Genomic DNA, 21,890 nt, shown 5'->3' with positions numbered 1-21,890 from the left:
GATTTCTTACCTCTCTTTCAATGCAAAGTCGTCGCCTCCACCTTGCAGTGCTCTGGCTGCTGTGACATCACGAAGGCTCTGTTCTCTGTATTATCGTTGGTTCTGTTTCCTTAGTGACCCTGGGCCTCCACCAGACGAGTCCCTGGTCCGGGCTAGGGGGCTTTCTCTTATCCAGTTTGAGGCTCTTAGAGAATTCGCCTCTGCGCCTCCCTCTAGCGCACCTACCTATTTCTGACATCTGGAGGCCAGGCAGGGCCTAGTATTTTATCACCAGCGCCCGCCAGCTGCTGTCACTCTCTGGATGGTCCCCTTAGCGCCAGGCTCCAATGCCCAGAATCCGTCGCAACCCCGGGGCTCCTGAAACCCCGACCTTGCACGGCCCACGAGCTGGCTCGAGTTTCCGCGGAGACACACCACAAGTCCGATGGCCTAGAGGGAGCGTCCTGGTTTCCCCCGGGGCCCTTCAAGGGTTAGCGACAGCCACAGGTAAAAAGGTGAACCTCTGCTCCCACTTCTTCTGAAAGAGCAAGGCCTACCCCCAGCGAAGCTTCAGACTCTGCGAGGCTTGACCCACTTGTCCTGAGCTAGGGGAACCCCAGACAGCTCGCAGCGGGGAGCACTGACAGTGTTCCCCGGTCCCAGAACTACGCTTGCGCGCCTCTAGCCGTCCCTTGAACCCGTTCTCCCTCCAAGGAATACATTTCCCAGCAAGTCTGCGGCTGCTCTGTTTCAGGGGCAGGGGCGTGGCTAGATTCGACCCCTGTGATCCTAAATGGGCAGAACTAGGCGTGGCCACAGGAGAGCATCGCTTGCCTGGAGTTTTCCCAGTATAGTCCTGATTTATGTGACACCTCCACGATGACTGGGATTTACGTGAATAATTTGCATGAAACAAAGTTCCTCCAAATTACAGTATTCACTGTTCTCTAGTAAGCAAAGGACAAAGGCAGATTCCTATTATCTTCTTACGACTTACATTAAACCACTAATTAAAAATTATAGTGTCATAGGAAAAGCAGCCTCCTTTATTTTATAATAACAATAGCCAGTGATTATTAAGCACATACTGTGTGCCAGGCACTCTTACACTTTATATTTATTATCTCATCTGAAAAAGCAAAAATCAGCCCTGCCATTAACCAGACTCAGATGACATTGATAAAGCCTGCTGCAAAGTTAATAGCAAACAATCTTTCCCCCAAATCATACTGCAGCTGTAGTGTCATAATGATCCTCTTTAAATACTGCTTTCTTACCAACGACATCCCCATCTTTGCCTTGCTACTCCCACTTTAAAAAAATATATTGAGAAATGTTGTTTGCTAAAATCACAGACTGTCAAACTATTTGACATCCTATCAGGAAAAATGAACGTCTCACTCTTGCCTGGAAGATCAGAGCCCTCTTTGAAAGAAAAACAATCTCTGTTTCCAAACCAGGTACAGAGCTTCAGATACAGCATTTTCAGACACAACATATCACATTTACCATAACTTGGAGATTTCTAAAGAGAGAAGACCCGGAGTCCATTTTTTTTTAATCCAAACCTGCCTTGCAATGAGCCTATTAAAATGTTACAATAACCCTCGTTCATCCTTTGTGAGATGCTCCATGGTTCTGCTGGTGACCTTGTGGTAGCAAGTGAATAAATATAATTTTGTTGGACTATAAGTTTATCTCTGGTAGTCCTTATCAGATGTGTTTTAACACATTTTACTTCAAAACCTAAGCTCAGAGACTGGCACATTGTAATCAAATAATTAATGATTTATGTAATCTGTTTCCTCATTTTACAGATTACAAATGAGGAAACAGATTCAGAGAGGCTAAGTAACTCACCCAAGGTCACCCATATGGTTTGGCTAAAAGAACTCATATTCTTAATTGCTGTGTTTCGTGCCCAACTACTTTCCAAATGCAAAGAAACAGCCCCAAGATGTTACTTGCTTAACGTTTCACAAATAGCAAATGGTAAAACTACGATTAGAGTCCTTATCTAATCCCAGTCCGGTTCTTTTCCTACTCTACGTCACTGTACTTTCTGAATATGTATGTTTGTACGTACAATCTAGCTCATCTGCCTGATTTTGTATAGACTTCTGTATACTATTTATCCATGACAATATCTCTGAGATCCAATACCTTCATATTTAAAATGGAAAATAAATTAGGTGCCATCCCTTGGTAAGGTATGGCCTTGATGTTTTTTGTTGTTCATTCTAGCAGTGATGAATGTTAAGGGGCCTCGCACTGAGAAGCATATCGGTTATTGTGAGAAATCAGTAATGCACAGAAAAGCACAGTGCCTGGTGCTGAATAAGTGTTGTTGTGTCTGCATCACTTAAAATGTCTTCAGTTCCTTCCTAAATGGACAAGCCTGAGAAAACCACCATCAGTGGATTTAGGGGATTGGCTCTCTACGTTTCTAGATTCTTATATCTAAACAAGTCTCTCATATCTTTTGATTAAGAATGGACAGAATTTGAGATCTCAAATTTGAGATCACAAATCTCACAAGGTATGGCGTTCTCCCGCAGTACATTTTGAAGATTGTTCCTTAGTGGTTCCTAAGGTGGTTGTGAAGATTAAACGAGTTAGTAATGTAATGTTGCTGAGAACACAGCCTGGCAAATGACACAAGGAGCATCTCAAGGAAATTGGGAACAGTTAAGAGAGAGTCAAATGGAACTCATAATTAAGTATCTAGGACCTCAATAAAAACTGACATGGACATTCAAATAAAGCAAAATAAGAAAAATACAAGCAATCCTATCAGGGAAAATTAAAAACTAGAAAATCATTGTCAAAATAAAATAGGCATGATTAAATTTTATGATATTCAATGATGCAGCAAGAGATGGAAATATGTACATACATATATGTGTGCATGTGACGTGTGTGTAGAGAGAAAAAGAAATGGATGCTGCTGAACTTGAATCTGGATCCTGTAGATTTGCAAATTTAAATAAAGACGCAGTTTTACAAACTTTTTAAGAATGTTACAGATCTTAAAGAAAAAATATATTATCTGAAAGAGAAACAACAGAAATTATTGAATGGGCTATTAAAAATTTTTCAAGTATTTGTTGATGTATAATTTTTAAGTATACAGGTAAATGACTTGACAAATGTATACACTTGAGTAATCACCACCCCCATCTCTCTCTATAGAAAGTTTCCTAGTGCCCCTTTGCAGTCAGTATCCCTGCATATAACATTTTAACAATTTCCCATTAAATATATGAAATCAGAATTTTTTAAATTAAAAATACAGTTGAATCATAGATTCTACAATGAAAATTTTATATAGTACTTTATTTGAAGTTATGTCTCTTGGATTTGTTAACTAACAGATTTTGCAAATGAAAAGCAGCATTATTGACTTTTACATACTCAAACCGCCCAAAATACCTGTTGTTAGAACCGTATCAAAATAACCACAATGTCATTAACCCATAAATGGATAGCTTACATTGAAGTTAATTGAAGTTTAACTTGTATTTTCCATTTATTATCACTGAATATTGACCTAAAGATTTAGAGAAATAATTTTTGTACAATATATTGAAGCTATTTCTGTTGTCAGTGTTTGGCTGTATTGTAATTGTTGCAGTGCCATACAATCTAGAGTATATTTTAAGTTGTATTTGAACTTACACTGATTAACAGTCAACTAAAACTAAATAGAAATAAAGTTTAAGGAGGAAGCAGAGCAGTTCTGTGAAGGAACAGAAGGAGTAAACCAAGTCTCCCAGTTCCATCATGTTTAGGTGATTTCTGGTTTTATTCTTCTATGTTGTGGGTATTTCAGGGGAAATCTGATTTATTATCATCTTACCTTTCTACCTAAGGCCGAATCTCTTAAAATAACATGGTGCTTTGTAAACCAAGTGCAAAGTAATAGGAAATAGGCTTGGAGATTTAGTATCTTTATCTTTCCCAATCTTCTACTTGCTCACTGGTATGTTCAAAGGGGAGAAGATAGACTTCAAAGAGTACATGCTTACATCCTGTAGAATCTATTTTTGTGAAATAAATCTTGAAAATCACTCTCTGTCCATGCGTCTTTCCTTAGATAAAACCTTGTGGTGTTGGGGATGAGAAGGTAAAGAGAAGCATAGTGATGGAATTGCTCTGTTAAAGGGATCAATTATTTAAAAGGTATCCTCTTGCTCCTGCAGGTCCTCTGGTATTGTCTCTGTTATGGTGGAGAAGACCCATGTGATAGATACCTGGATTCCTGGCTTCTCTGAATAGAAACTGTAGATACAGAATTTGAGATGCTCTTCCTAATTAAAAGCAGTTTCTCAATTTTATTTGGGTGATTCTATTTCCAGTTGGGGCATTCCTATTTTTAAAAGCGTAAAACAGTTTCTGAGGATGGGAGTACAACAAATCTGACCAAAAATCTATTAACGATACAAGCATTTACTACAGAGTCACTGTACAAAGCCCTAAGAAAAAGCTTCTAGGGAATATCAGAACCACACAATACCTGTCCTCAAGTACAGTATCTCACAAAATTTATTTAGTGCTCTCTTGCTCAGAATATTAACTTGCTGACCTTTCATGAAATGTCAAATCTTACATAAACTTTCCTTATGTTAAAATCTTTGATATCTGGTGATGACTGATATTTACCAGAAGTCATTAGTACTCATCACATTCACGAAATTTCTAGGCAGTGTGAGTTGGCAGATGCTTAAAAGAACTAAACTCTGGCTGAAGGCTTTTCACACTCACTACATGCACAGGGTCTTTCTCCAGTGAGCATTCTTTTGGTGTTTGGTGAGACTTGCATTCTGGCTAAAGATTACCACATTTACCACATTCATAGGGTTTCTCTCCAGTATGTATTATCTGACGTGTGGTAAGGTGTGAACTCTGGCTGAAGGCTTTCCCACACTGGCTACATTTACAGAGTCTCTCTCCAGTGTGAGTTTTCTGATGTTTGGCAAGATTTGCACTCTGGCTAAAGGCCTTCCCATGTTCATTACATTCATAAGGCTTCTCTCTGGTGTGGATTACTTGATGTACGGTAAGGTGTGAACTCTGGCTGAAGGCTCTCTCACATGCATTACACCTGTACGGGTTCTCTCCAGTGTGAGTTCTGTAATGACTTCTGAGAGCAGAGTGGTCTCTGCAAGCCTTCCCACAGTCAACACATTTAAAGACGTTTTCTCCATTATGAGTCCTCTGATAATGAGTCAGGGATGATCTTTGGCCAAAGCCTTTCCCACACTCATTACATTCATATGGTTTCTCTCCAGTGTGTATTTGTGATGCTGAATAAGAGCTGACCAATTTCAGAAGGCTTTCTTTCATTGTAACTTTGTACTCAGAGGGTTTCTCTCCAGTGTGTATTCTTTTATGTTTAATAAATGATGAGCTCTGGCTGAAGGACTTCCCACACTCATTATGTTCATAGGGTTTCTCACCAGTGTGAGTTCTCTGATGTGTGTGTGGGTTTTTTTAAAAGATTTATTTATTTATTATTTATTTTATTTATTTTTGGCTGTGTTGGGTCTTAGTTGTGGCATGAGGGATCTTTTGTTGCAGTGCGTGGGCTTCTCCTTAGTTGTGGTGTACGGGTTTTCTCTTCTCTAGTTGTGGCACGCAGGCTCCAGGGCACAAGGGCTCTGTAGTTGTGGCACGCGGGTTCCAGAGCACATGGGCTCAGTAGTTTGCGGCATGTGGGACCTAGTTGAGGTGTGCGAGCTCAGTAGTTGTGGCACAGAGGCTTAGTTGCCCCGGGGCATGTGGGATCTTAGTTCCCTGACCAGGGATGGAACCTGCATCCCCTGCATTGTAAGGCAGATTCTTCACCACTGGCCCACCAGAGGAGTCACTCTGTGATGTTTAATAAGAGAACTCCTGCTGAAAGTTTTCACACAGTCATTGCATTTGAAGGGTTTCTCTCCACTGTGGATTTTCTCATGCTGAGTAAAGGTTACATTCTCACTGAAGATTTTCCAACTATTACATTCAGAAGATTTCTCTCCAAAATGAGAAGATAAGGGTGACTCTTTGGATGATTACTAAGAAAAGAATAGTAACTGAAAGTTTTCCCACATTCTTTACATTTGTATTGTTTCTCTACACTGCACATTTTATGTTTCATTAGTTCCGTATTCTGTTTGAAAATATCTTCAGTCATATCAAACTTATATGGTCTCTTTCCTATAGGAATTTTTGTTGTATAATAAGATATATTCTTGCAAATTTTCTTTTTGCCTGACCCCTCTCTTTGTTGAGTATTTTCTTGCTGGCAACTGTCATTTGATCCCATACTCTGCTGGTCTCCCTCTTGGCTCTCCAACCTATTCTTTACATTCCCCATCTTCTCTCAAGTTTAGGTTTCAGGGACCATCTTTGGTAGGTCTTTTCATTATTGCTCCCAAGGTGGTCTTATTCAGAAACATCCTGGTTTTCAATAGACTTTTTGGTCTCCAGATTATTTTCTCAGCCTGAAAGAAAATTTTTTAAATGCACGTGTCTTGTGCTGAGTGACAGGAAACTGGTGAAGATGAAGTGATATCATGAAAATATGTCCACAGATATATATGGCTCTTACACTCTGAAATATGTCTTTGCATTTAACATCACAGAGGGATGAGGAAGGAAAAAACATATACATAGGACAAGAATGGTATGAAAGGGGGCCAAATCAATCTATATACATAATTCAAAATGTGAGAGAAGGAAGGGAGGTGATTCAGTGGGAAGCATCATCAGAAGTTAGACATATGGACCAGAAAAAAGGAAAATGGTCATGCCATTTGCAGGGAAATGACTGGGGTTGGGGGTAGCGGGGTGGGGGAGAGAATACTGGAAAGCTGGAGGCAAAGCAATTACTCAGAGATGTTTGGGCACTTATTTCACTTTTTACAGTCGAGTGAGAATATCACCTCCTGCTGGTGTTTTCAATACCAGAATCAGGAAAGCCCAATCTGAGTAAACTTTCTTTAAATGAAAGTAGCAAGCTTCCTGAAGAGTGACAAATGCCCCTAGTATAAAATTATGTGGTATACCATGTGCAAAACAATGTCACCTTCAGGTACCTGGCTTTTGTTGGGGGATTCTGGGGAATGTGGTGAGCCACAGTGAGATATGCTGCATCTGTTCCTGCTCTGTAGGACCACCTAAGTTTCAAGCTTGAAGACAGTTGGCTAATTAGTTTAGAAATTTTCAGGGTTTCTTCTTATTTGGTAAGGAGGCTCTCTTTCCCCCAATCCCTAGCCCATTTGAAACATGCATATGTATAATAACTGTGGGAAGGCATCTGAGCTTAAAATCTAGGTCTTCATGCCTAAATTATGTGAGTCCCCTGACTAATTTCATGGCTGGCAGTCTCTCCTCATCACAGCCATCTACATTCTCCCAATCTGTTCTCTACAATCTCAAGGTGACACTGTTTTGCACACAGTGGGGTTTTATAACCATGGACCACACAAGAGTCTAGGTAGGTGGTGAGGGCAATCATGGCATTCCAAAGTGTCAGGGACCCAGGCTCTTCTATCTTTTTTGTCCATCATGTATAAACTTGACCTCATACTCCAAGATTATAAGGAGAACAGAAGGGATAAAGAAGGGCAAAGATCAGCCATTTCTTCAGAAAGTTTCCCAGAAGCTGCCACCTGACACTTCTGCATATATTCCATTGAGTAGAATTCTAAGATAGCTCCAAGATTCCCACTCCTGTGGTATTAACTCTGTATAATCTCCTCCCTTTGAGTGTGCGTAGCTCCTGTGACTATGGTGGGGTAGTCATTCCCTTGATTAGGTTACATTATATGACTCTATGGTAGCAGACTGGACAGATTCTCCTTCTGGCTGTGAAGAAGCAAGCTGCCTCACTGTGATAGGGCCATGTGGCTAGGACCAAAGGACAGCCTCTAGTTGCTGAGAACAATGCCCAGCCAACAGCCAACAAGAAAATGGGTCCTACACATAAGGAACTGAATTCTGCTAACAAACTAAATGAGCTTAGAAGAGGACCTCAAGCCTCAGATGAGACTGTGGTTCCAGCTGGCATCTTGATTTCAGCCTGTATTAAACCCTGAACAGAGAACCCAATTGAGCCTTGCTCTGACTTCTGACCTACAAAAATGTGAGATAATAAATGGGTGTTGTTTTCAGCTGCCAAATGTGTGGTGATTTGTTATGCAGCAACAGGAACCTAACACAAAATGTTTAATGGATGGATAAATAAACCAATGACTTAAAGAGGTGATTACTAGAGAATGGTACTGTTGAGAGGGAGCTTTTTCTACAGAACCTGCCATTTACCACAGTAAGTCAAATGACTTTAGATCTGATTTCAGAAGTACATATATGGGAACATAAATTTTAAGGTGAGAGGATAAAATGTGTTAATGCTGTGAACACTGGAATGGCATTTCTGATGGGAATAAACTCATATTTACCTGGTGTCCTGCAGTTAGATGCATGGTAGCCAGCCTCTCTCCTTTGGGCTCCATTTTGAGGGGAGGAAGAATCCTGGGAAGACAGAGATGTCAAAAGAACATGGAGTCCTGAAGACAAACTACTGACCAGCAAGTCCCTCAGAACAACAGATGTGGACCCTACCTTCTCTCCAAAGAAAGCTATCAAAGGAAGCAAAAGGACAGATATAACTCCTAATTCCTAAGTTTCAGAGAAAGGAATTCCTATCTCTGTTATTAGAGTGGGTTGCAGATAACAGTTATCTGGATGCTATCAGGGGCAGGAACAGAGAGGGAAGCATGAGGACATAGGATGCCTGGGCAGGGAACACTAGGAGGTGACAATCAGATACAAAAAGGAAGATGAAAATATTAAGGAGAAACTTTACCTCAGTCAGGTGTTCATGTAGTATAAAGTGTTATATCCTTTTTGGAAAGTAATTTGGCCCCACATACCACAGAATCATGCAGCATTTTGTTGCAGTAATAGTACTCTTAACAACTAGTTATAAGTGAATCATTTTTTACAAAACAGAATCTTTTAAAAACAAAAACAAATCGCAGGTTAAAAGATGATCCCTGCAGAAAGCACTAAAATATCAAAAATTCCAAACAATCTAAATATGCCATAAAAAGAAATAAAATTTACAAAGTATTAAAATGGCTTCTTGAGGGAACAGCCCACCTCTATCAAAATAATTATGAAAACTACACAGCCAACATATAAAATGCTTGTGATAGAATGAAAATGTCTGAAACAATAATTGTGACTATTCTACAATTATAATTGGGTAAAAAGTATGCATTTATCTAGGCAGGGAGTGGAAAGAAGCATGGAAAATACACTTGATATGTTATAAGATTCTGGCTGATTTTTGCCCTTTTCACTCTTGTTGGAAAGTTTGTGCAGTAATAAGAAAATAAAATTACTTAGGATTGACTCTGTGCCTAAAAGAAGGGTAAGGAAAACTTATGTTTCCTACTTTTACCTTGTAGACTGCCTTCTTCTAAGCTTATTCCATTAGTACATTTTTTCTATAAGCCATACTTATTTCTTCCTCATTTGGGTTAAATCCTCCAGAGACACAATCTTCATTATTTTCAGAGTTCTGAGACAAATTTTAAACTCCTTGTTCAGGAGGATCTGAAACTGCTTCAGCACAAGTAATTTCACCATTTCTTTGATCTTGCCAGTGCCAATGCTCTAAAGACCTCTGGGTCAAGTTTGTCTGTTGATTGATCCTGCACAACTAGCTTTTCCTCCATACAGGGGTTCAGAAGATGTCTGAAAGCAGCTGGAAGCTCAAGCTTCTCTTCAGGCTGCAAATTCTCTTCAAAGATGTAATTTCTTTGGAGGCTCACCTCCATCTCAGGCATTTGAGCTGTACTTTCAACCTCTGAAGTTCCAAGCTGAGGCCTCTATCCAGAAAACCTGTGGGCAGAAACACAACTGCAAACATTTACTGAACAGTACTCTGTAGAGCACACCAGGATTCCAAACTTTTAAAAGATGTTAAACTATTAGGGGGAAGGTTGACGGGAACATTTATTATATATAAATCAGATGGACGAGCAAAACAGTGGGACATCAAGCCATCATATGCCTCCTGGTGTGATGCAAAATGAAGGACAAAGCCACAGGTATCAGTATTCTTGTCAGAAAATTGAATCTAAATCTAAATATAGTCTTTAGATATAACCACCAGCTTGCAGAGATTACAGAAGATAGAACTGTTTAAAAAAGAATTGTTAATTGATACCACTAATATGTAATTATCCAAATCCAAAACGTAGGAAATTCTACATGATGAATGACCCTGTTTCTTCAACAACAACAACAACAAACAAACAGAATGGCATGGGGAAAAAAAGAAAGGAGATTGTGAGAAAATGGCAGAGTAAAGAAATCCAAAAGTCTGTCCCTCCACAAAAGCAACAATCGCAATTCTGGAAAAAACTGTCAGAATCAACTGTTTTAAAATTCTAGAAATTAACCAAAACTTGCAGCAGCCATCGGAATGCTTAATAATCAAGGAAAATCATCTGAATCTTAGTAAGAACAGTGAGCTTTATGGCATTTTAACTTGTCCCATTCTACACTCCCTAGTTTGGCAGTGGCCTTGAAGATAATAGCCCCCATTTTCAGCACGGGTACTAGTACCAGAGGGAATAGAATAGACCTCATCCACAAAGAATTGTGATTTTTTTGTTTTTGCCTGTCAGGTGGCTTCATGGAGGAATGACTCAAAGAAAATATAAGAAGACTGAACACTTACTAATTCATTGTATGAGGCCAATATTACCCTAATACTAAAGACAGAAAAAGACATCACAAAAAAAAAAATCAAAACTACCTAACAATATCCCTTATGAATCCAGATGTCAAAATCTGCAACAAAATACTAGTAACTTGAATTCAGTAGCATATTTAAAATATTATATACCACAGCCAAGTGAAATTTATCCCAGGAATGCAGGATGATTCAACATAAAAAATCAGTGTAATATACCTCATTAACAGAATGAAGGGGGAAAACCACTAGTTCATCTTAATAGATGTAGAAAAAGCATTTGACAAAAATCCAACACGCTTTCATGAATAAATATATATATATAAAACACACACAACAAACTAGGAAAAGAAGGGAACTTCCTCAGCCTAATTAAGGGCATCTATAAAAAAACCACAACTAACAAATGCTTAACAGTGAAAGACTGAAAACTTTCCCCCTAAGATCAGGAACAAGACAAGAATGTCCATTCTTGCCACTTCTATTCAACTCTGTACTGGAAGCTCTAGCCAAGGCAATTCAGAAAGAAAGGAAAAAAAAAAAAAAAAAAAAAAAGCATCCAGATTGGAAAGGAGCAAGTAAAATTATCTCTATTCACAGATGACACAATCTTATATCTAAAACCCTAAAGAATCCACACACACAACACACACACACACACACACACACAAACTATTCCAACAAACGAGTTCAACAAAATTGCAGGATAAGATAAAACTGAAAGATCAATTTGCAAAAGTCAGTTGTATTTCTATATACTAACAATGAATAATCCAAAAATAATATTGAGAAAACAATTCTATTTATAATAGTATGAAAAAGAAAAAAATACTTAGGAATAAATTTAACCAGAGAAGTGCACAAATTTTACAATGAAAGCTATAAAACACTGTTGAAAGAAATTAAAGAAGATCAAAGTAGGGCTTCCCTGGTGGTGCAGTGGTTAAGAATCCGCCTGCCAATGCAGGAGACACGGGTTCGAGCCCTAGTCAGGGAAGATCCCACATGCCGTGGAGCAACTAAGCCCGTGTGCCGCAACTACTCAGCCTGCACTGTAAAGCCCATGAGCCACAACTACTGAAGCCTGTGTGCACTGAAGCCTGTGTGCCTAGAGCCTGTGGTCTGCAACAAGAGAAGCCACTGCAAGGAGAAGACCGCGCACTGCAATGAAGAGTAGCCCCTGCTTGCCGCAACTAGAGAAAAGCCCCTGCACAGCAACGAAGACCCAATGCGGCCAAAAATAAATAAAGAAAGAAAAGAAAAGAAAAAAAAAAGATCAAAGTACATGGGAAAATATCTGGTGCTTATGCATTGGAACACTTAATATTGTTTTAAAGGCAATATTCCCTGAGTGATTTACAGACTCAGTGATACAAAATCTTAGCTGCCTTCTTTGCAGATATGGACAAGCTGATCCTAAAATTCATATGGAATTGCAAGGGACACCAAATAGGGAAAGCAATCTTGAAAAGAACAAAATAAGACTCACATTTCCCTATTTCAAAACTTACTACACAGCTACATTAATCAAAATAGTGTGGTATGAGCACAAGTCAGTGGAACAGAAGTGAGAGTCAATAAACCTGTGTGACTATGGTCAATTGATTTTCGACAAGGGCGTCAAGACCATTCAATGGGGAGTCACTTTGGGGAATCACTTTTTCAACAAATCCACATCCAAAAGAATGAATTTGGGCCCCTATGCCCACATATTCAAAAATTAACTCAAAATTGATCAAAGATCTAAATGTAAGAACTAAAACTCTTAAAAGGAAATGTAAGTATAAATCTTTGGGACACTGGATCAGGCAATTATCTTAAATATGACACCAAAAGCACAAGTAACAAAAGAAAAAAAATAGATAAGTTGGACTTCATCAAAATTAAAAACTTTTGTGGATCAAAGGACACTATGAAAAGCGTGAAAACAACCCACATAGTGGGTGAACATATCTGCAAATAATATATCTGACAAGGGTCTAGTATATAGAATATACAAAGAACTCTTATAACCCAGCAACAAAAACACAACCCAATTTTTAAAACAGGCAATGGATCTGAATAGTCATATTGCCAAGGAAGACATGCAGATAGCCAATAAGCATATAAAATAACGCTCAATACCATTAGTCACTAGGCAAATGTGAATAAAAACCACAAGATACCATTTCATACCCACTAGGACAACTATACTCAAAACAATTTGATTTTCAACAAATATTGATAAGGATGTTGAGAAATGGAACTCTTATACATTGCTGGTGGAAATGTAAAATGGTGCAGCTGCTGTGGAAAAGTTTGACACTTCCTTGAAAATTTAAATATAGAGGTACCATATGATCCAGCAGTTCTACTCCTAGGCATAAACCCAAGAAAACTGAAAAACAAAAAAGCAAACAAACAAACAAAAACACATTCACACAAAGTCTTATACATGAATTTCCATAGCAGCATTATTCATAATAGGAAAAAGTGGGAAAAATTCAAATGCCCATCAACAGATTAATGGATAAACAAAATGTGGTATATACACACAATGGAATATTATTCAGCCTTAAAAAGAAGTGAAGTGCTAATAAATGTTACATGTGTGAACCTTGAAAGTGAAAGAAGGCAAACACAAACAGCCACATATTGTATGATTCAATTTATGTGAAATGTTCAGAATAGGCAAATTCATAGACAAAAGAGAACAGTGTTTGTCAGGGGCTAGGGAAAGGGTGGAATGAGGAGTGACTGCTCAGTGTGTACAAAGCTTCTTTTGGGGTGATGAAAATGTTCTGGAATTAGATAGCTGTGATGGTTGCACAACATTGTGAATATACTAAAAACTACTGAATTATACACTTAAATGGTTAAATTTTATGTTATGTGGATTTTACCCCAATAAAACAAGAGAGGCATAACCCACACAAAAACTTGCATGCAAATGTTTATAAATGCTTTATGCATAATCTTCAAAAATTCAAAGCAATCAAGATGTCCTTCAACAGGTAAATGAATAAACAAATGGTGTACATCCAACTACTGTGGATCCAATACTATCCAACAATAAAAAGGAATGAGTGATTAATTCACACAATATGGATGAATCTTAAATCCTTTTTGCTAAGTGAAAAAAGCAAACCGAAAAGGCTACATACTACATGATTCCATTCATGACGTTCTATTAGAAAGGCAAAACTAGAGGGTTGGAAAACAGATCAGTGGTTGCCAGTAGTTTGGGGAGAGGAAGGTATTTGACTAGGGGAAGCACAGAAGATCTTTTAGGGTGATGGAACTAACCTGTATCATATTGTAGTTTGGATATACAAAACTATGCAGTTTTTAAAACCAACAACTTTACAACATAAAGAATGAACTTTAATAAATTAGAATTTTAAAAAAACCCAACCAGGAGATTGGGGGATCTTAGGATAGATTGTAAGATGTGAAAAAAAGATTCTAATTGTGTTACAAATGTATGACATGACCTCACTAAGGAGGATGGAGAATAAAGGGAATGATTTAAGTATATTTGGAAACGATCGGAAACTGTAAGACTCAGACAAAAGGAACTAACTTCACACAGCACTCTAATTGGTATATCTGTTTCTCTTGGGAATATGAGACACAAATTCTGAAACAGCTCTACACGTACACTGGAGTTGAACAGATAAGTAAATGGATGGTAGACTGTGAGTGCCAGGTTTCTCACTATTGGGCAGGGAAGTTACAAATAAGCTAGAGGGAAGGTTAAAATGATACACGTGGTATTGGATTAGAGTCAGAGACATCAGCATGTATTCACCTTTAGCTTAATATAGATATGGATGGATACAGAAATAATTATAGATATGTATGGATATATTGGTTAGTATACATATATAGTATAATTTAACACTGGCAGCTGAGAGAGCCCAGAAGCAGTGACACCTCAGTGACAATGAGCACACCCTATATTGTTGACTCCAGGACTGGGACAGAGAAAATACAATATGAACCTGGAGCATCTTGTATTGACAGAAAGTAAGAAAATGCTTAAAAAAAAAAAAAAATGGGGAAATGGGTAGGGGGAATGTCAAAGGGACATAGGACCCAACCTAACAGCACCCAATGGCCAAAGCTGAAATAATCTGAGCAGTAAAATAGTGTGTTATTGTATTATAACACAAAGTATAAAATAAATATCAATGGATCCATATTGATATAAATAATTGAATAAATAAATAGGGGATAAAAAACTAATCTCCCTTACAGAGAATTCCAAATAATTTCTATAGCTACTCTCCCCTGCAGGATGGGGAGGTAAATTTCCCCTCCTCCCACTCCTTCTATGGGCTATGCTTAGTGACTTGCTTCAAAGAATAGAATATGGAAGGAGAGGTAACTTTACAGTGGGGAAACCTGGTAAGTAATACCTCAGTCAGGTGATCAAGAATAATATCATCAGTGATAAGTCATGTTAATAGCATGTATCCTTGATATGAGATGTATCCTTGAGGTGATGAGATTGGGACTTCTCTTCTGTGGTCTTTAGTACCCAAACCTATAACCCCAGTCTAATCATGAGAAAAAAAAAAAAAAATTAGAAAAATCCCAATTGAGGGGCATTCCACAAAATACCTGACCAGGTCAAGGTCATCAAAAACAAGGAAAGCCTGAGGAAAATGCATAGATCAAAGGAGACTAAGGAAACATGACATGTAAATGTAACATGGTATCCTGGAAAGAATCTTGGAACAGAAAAAGAACATGAGGGGAAAACAGTGAAATCCTAATAAAGTGTAGTGTTTAGTTAATAGTAATGTACCAGTGTTGGTTTCTTAATTGTGATAAACATACCATAGTAGTATAAGATGTTAACAATAGGGGAAACTAGGTCAGGGGTATTCAGGAACTCTCTATACTATCTTTACAACTTTTCTGTAGATTTAAATTTAAATAGATCTAAAAATATTTAAAATTAAAAGTTTATCTTTTAGGGCTTCCCTGGTGGAGCAGTGGTTGAGAATCTGCCTGCCAATGCAGGGGACACGGGTTCAAGCCCTAGTCTGGGAAGATCCCACATGTCGCGGAGCAACTAGGCCCGTGAGCCACAACTACTGAGCCTGCGCGGCTGGAGCCTGTGCTCCGCAACAAGAGATGCCGCGATAGTGAGAGGCCCGCGCACCGCGATGAAGAGTGGCCCCCGCTTGCCGCAACTAGAGAAAGCCCTCGCACAGAAACGAACACATATAACACAACCAAAAAAAAAAAAAGTTTATCTTTTAAAAAGAGAAAGACTTAAGCACAATGTGTGCACCTCATTTGGGACTAATTCAAACAAACAAACTGAAAAAAAGTGGAGGGGCCTCCCTGAAGAAGTAGTTGATCCAAGTCTCAGGTGGGGAATACATAGTGAGCAGAAAGGCAGTTATGCCAGGAAACAAGGAAGGTCTCTGAAAATACAGCAAAAAGACACAGAAGCTGACTTAAAGGTCTTCCCATTAGCAAAATTTTGGATAATTCGAGAATCAAAAGAATGATGACAGTAATGCATATAACATGTTGAATTTTTAAAAGAATGCTTGAGGACATAAAAATATTGATAAAAGGGGAGAAATGTACCTTAACATTATGCAGATACCGCCTTAACCTAAGTGATCAAATTTAACCAATAGTGGGACAAAGTGACATAATGTACCTTCTGATGTGATGCCATGGGAGATACATATGTGGTACTCATGCCAACAATGCTTAATCATAATCTAATCATAAGAAAATAACTAGCCAAATCTTAATTGTGAACATTCTACAAAGCAACTGACCTTCACTCTTTAAAAATGTCGATGTTAAAAAACACAAAACGGTGGATGTAGTATTCAATACCACAGTTTATTTATCCATTGTACCTTTTTTTTGGATATTTGAGTTATTTTCAGTTTTTGGCTACTATAAATTATTCAGCTATGAACATTCATGTACATGATTTAGGACACTTGTGTATGTATCACTGTTGAGAATTTACCTGGGAAGGGAATTATGGGCTCATAACATATATATCTTCAGTTTAGTTAACACCAAACTTATTTCCAAAGTCATCATACCAACTTAAATTAAGGGGTTAATTGCACAAAGTTCTATACTTTTGTGTGTTGGATCTTTCCATAATTTTTTAAAAATATAAGGTTAATAAGGAGGATAATTTCCTTCTCCTAAGACATACTACCAAAGGGGGCAAAAAGAGAAAGAAGGGAGGGGGGAGGAAGAAGGAAAATAATCCTAAAAATTATATATGATCATCTCTAACATTCTTCTAAGTTTTTTTTCCCTTTCCTGGTTTAGTGGCGAGTGACTGACACAGAAGAGTTGAAAAAGAAATAAAGTATGATACATTCTTACCGGCACAAGCCAACAGTATCTATCTTCAATCCCTAAGGATAGAGTTACTTTTCTTTCCTTGAATCTCAGTTTCAGAGTCCCTCACTTCTACCACAATCCTTGAAATGGCTGTGTTTTACTCATTCTGAGAATACCAGCATCTTTCCCTTTATTCTCATCTATAACCCTCAAGCATTTCAGTTTAATCATCTACTAGTGAAGTACTTTCTTTCCATTCAGAAATACATTTTACTTTGCAACTACTACAAACTTGCCTCTATGTGTGTATGGTGTGTGTCTGAGCCAAAATTTCACAAAACAATAATTATTCCTACTATACATGTTTGCTGTTACTCTTATTGTGTGTATAAGCTACTCTGGTATACACATTTGCTATTCTATTTCTTTCTTTCTTTTTTAAAACGCTGTTTGCAAGCCACTGAATCGATTTCATAACTCACAATGGTCCCAAAGTTTGAAAAACACTAGTCACTACAGCTTCTCTGATCCTCAGATACTGTGCCACCATCTAAATGCTAATCTTTCCCGGCAGGCATTCAGAGCATTCTTTAGCACCAGAGGACTTTGTCCATCTGAAAATCTCGAGTCAAAGGTTATCTCCTGACAAAGGGAGTTCTCTGTGTCTCACGTGTCTCCTCTGTCCTCCTATATGGCATATAGTTCGTTGTAAGTCAGTGTCTACTTTTGACCACACAGTAATACGTTTTATAACCCGTTACACACACTTGAATACACAAAAGCTTCACGAAACAAATACTTGCCCTTTCTATATGTGTTGCTCTCTGATAATTTCTATTCCATTTGGGGGGGAAAAATGCTTTCACTCTGGAGAAGCACTTTATTTCCATGGCTCTGGGACCTGGAGATTAAAAGAAACAATGAGAAGTGTCCAACACAAAAAATGAATCTCTGTGGAGAGGACCTTCACTCTGCAGCTCGAGAAAGGATACTGCAGCCTTCATCCCCAAGTCCTACTTACTCCGGGAGGTAACAAGAATGGCCAAATGATTTTTATAAAGCCCATTTTAAGGATGTAAGGTAGGTGCATGACGTTGTTATTAAAGAAAAAGCATGAGTCCCCAAAACCACTCTGGCAGAAACAGTCATCCTGAGTGTGTCCCAACCGATCTCTTGAACAGGGAGCAACACAGATCCCACAGTGGGGAAACCTACGAGGAAAAGGAGAACGGAAAAGGTAGACAAGTGCTAAAGAAAGGCCTTGATGTGCACACTTGCCTGGAACAAACCCCAGCATTGGCGATAGGACTCGAGACTTCACCTGGAGGCCAGGCGGTTGCCAGGATACGCAGCTATCCATCCAGACACTCCCACGACTCTGTCCCGAGCGTTGTGGTGCCGCACGCAGCCTCACAACTGACAGTGGGGCATCTCCATAGAAAGTTTTTCCGAAAGGGCAAAGCGTACTGTCAGCCAATACTCCGGAACACACTATTCAGACTCCCACTAGACACTCACCCTCCCAAATAACGCGGGCTTGGGCGACGGAGCCAAAGGCTGGCGGTGGGAAATGACGCAACAGAGGCGCCGGGAATCCTGTGCAACCAGCCACTCCCGCCGTCTCCATGACAACAGTCAGATTGGTCCCAGCGCTCAAGGCAGCGGTTTTTGATCTGGACCTAGGAACCAAGGGTCAAGCTTGGCACTCTAAGTCCTCCTGTCTTCCTGCTAGCAATCCAGTTTTGTTTATCCTCCCATGTCTTCGTCTTCTTGGCAGAGAATAACGCCTGCGTAAAACCAGAGTCTCAGGTTCCATTTATGTTGTTTAGGAATATAATCTGGGTACACTTACCAAGGCATATTTAACATCCAGAGCAGATAATTTTTTTTAACACTTCTCTCCTCTGTACAAGAAAAATTATTTTCAGTAATAATCCTGAAATGGAATGAATAATAATAATGGTCAGTGAAACAGTCTTTATTTCACTTCACATATAATTATGCAAGTTTTAAAAAAGTTTTTAATATAGGCCAAAAAGTTTTAAAATAATGGATTGGTATTTTTAATTACATGAATGTATTTCTGGGAAAAGATGAAAAAAACTCACCTACATATAGTGTGTTGCAGTAATGAATAATAACTTCATAGTTTCTGTTTTTGAGTCTTCTGCAAATTTCTCAATGACTGACAAAATTTAACCTGTTTGTATAGTCACCTTCAATAGACAGTATAGCCAGATTTGTCAATTTATCATCCCTTGTAGCTGATTGAAGAACGCTTTATTTATTTATTTTAACATCTTTATTGGAGTGTAATTGCTTTACAATGGTATGTTAGTTTCTGCTTTGTAAGAAAGTGAAGCAGCTATACATATACATATATCCCCATATCTCCTCCCTCTTGCATCTCCCTCCCACCTTCCCTATCCCACCCCTCTAGGTGATCACAAAGCACTGAGCTGATCTCCCTGTGCTATGCGGCTGCTTCCCACTAGCTACCTATTTTACATTTGGTAGTATATATAAGTCCATGCCACTCTCTCACTTCGTCCCAGCTTACCCTTCCCCCTCCCCGTGTCCTCAAGTCCATTATCTACGTCTGTGTCTTTATTCCTGTCCTGCCCCTAGGTTCTTCATAACCTTTTTTTTTTTTTTAGATTCCATATATATGTGTTAGCATACGGTATTTGTTTTTCTCTTTCTGACTTACTTCACTGTGTATGACAGACTCTAGGTCCATCCACCTCACTACAAATAACTCAATTTTGTTTCTTTTTATGGCTGAGTAATATTCCATTGTATATATGTGCCACATCTTCTTTATCCATTCATCTGTCGATGGACACTTAGGTTGCTTCCATGTCCTGGCTATTGTAAATAGTGCTGCAATGAGCATTGTGGTACATGACTCTTTTTGAATTATGGCTTTCTCAGGGTATATGCCCAGTAGTGGGATTGCTGGGTCGTATGGTAGGAAGAACGCTTTATTTTATTAAATTCATTTTAAGAAGTTTCTTTCACATGAAGCAACAGATATACAAATTGGGAAAATCTTAAAGGTAAGTTTGGTAGAAGTTCATAAAAGTCCCATTTCAAAATTCACAGCAATTGTTTACAAATGGATTTTAAGTTTCTCTGCAGTACAAAAATTGTAAATACACAAAGTCCAAGAAGTCACATAGAAAGGTGGATGTTAAGTATGCTCAGCATTTCTTCTGTTTTTAAGATTAAAATTTTTTTCTTGTCCCTCTTCTTCCAACCAATTTCTCTCCTTATATCTCTTAAAATCCTTATATTCAGGAGACCCTTTCCCCCTTAAAGAACACAAGATTTAATTCTAGCCTTGTATCTGTCTGTGTCATTTCACTCTTCATTCCATGATTTGTAAAAGGAAATGACAGTTATGTCACGGAAGAGGGATGAGTAGGAATGTCCAGGAATCAGTCCCTCCATAGAAACAACTATTGAGCTCGCAGGACTGTGTGAAGCAACTCTTTTGGAAATCTGGGGTCTAGTCAAACATTTGCAGAGTCCAGAGGAGAGATTGAAGAAGAGATTGATAAATTTTGGTGAATCTCACTGTTTCATGCAGTGGCTACCATCCCCCATCTCCTAGCACTATGGCAGGCAGCCAGTGGGAACTATTGGCCTTGCTCCTGGTGTAGCTTGCTGGTGCTGTGGTGGGCAATAAAGACCTTGCACTCTAAAAATTGGGGTTTAATATTTTGATTGCTGATCACTGCTTTTGATTGCTGAGGAGCCAGTACAGAGGCCAGCCATAGTTTTAACTCCAAAGAGCTGAAATGGCTTCCCAACTCCTAGGGGATTTGAAAAAACAGTGCTTCACCCCATAAGCTTTGGTGTGTTGTGCTTTTGTTTTCATTCTTCTCAAGTTATTTTCTAATTTCCTTTGTGATTTCTTTTATGATCCATTGGTTGTTTAAGACTATGTTATTTAATTTCCACATAGTTACGAATTTTCTAATTTTCCTGGGTTTTTAAAATTATTATTAATTAATTAATTTATTTATTTTTGGCTGTGTTGGGTCTTCGTTTCTGTGCGAGGGCTTTCTCTAGTTGCGGCGAGTGGGGGCCACTCTTCATCGCGGTGCGCGGGCCTCTCTTGTTGTGGAGTACAGGCTCCAGACGCGCAGGCTCAGTCGTTGTGGCTCACGGGCCTAGTTGCTCCGGGGCATGTGGGATCTTCCCAGACCAGGGCTCGAACCCGTGTCCCCTGCATTGGCAGGCAGATTCTCAACCACTGTGCCACCAGGGAAGCCCCTCCTTTTGTTATTGATTTCTAGTTTCATTCCATTTTGATCAGAAAATATTCTTTGTATGATATTAATCTTTTAAAAATTATTAATGCTTTTATTGTGGTCTAACATATGCTCTATCCTGGAGAATGTTCCATGTTCACTTGAGAAGAATGTGTGTTCTGCTGTTGTTGGGTGAAATATTCTATATATATATATTTTGTTAGGTCTAACTGGTTTATATTGTTGCTCAAATCCTCTATTTTTTTTTAAACTAATCTGTCTGGTTGCTCTATTCATTAAAGAGTTCCATCTGCAATAGCATCAAAAATAATAAAATACCTAAGAAGAAATTTAGCCAAGGAGGCAAAAGATTTGCACTTCAAAAAGTACAAAACATTGCTGAAAGAAATTAAAGAAGATCTAAGTAAATGGAAAGACATACCATGTTCATGAATTGAAAGACACTATTAAGATGGCAATACTACTCAAAGCAGATTTGATGTATTCCCTGTCAAAATCCCAACAATGTTTTTTTACAGAAATAGAAAAACCCATCCTAAAATTCATATGGAATC

Source organism: Balaenoptera acutorostrata, chromosome 10 (assembly GCF_949987535.1).
Source record: "Balaenoptera acutorostrata chromosome 10, mBalAcu1.1, whole genome shotgun sequence".
NCBI classification, from domain to species: Eukaryota; Metazoa; Chordata; class Mammalia; order Artiodactyla; family Balaenopteridae; genus Balaenoptera; species Balaenoptera acutorostrata.
The sequence above is the reverse complement of the archived record's forward strand: the minus strand, read 5'-3'. Positions refer to the sequence as shown.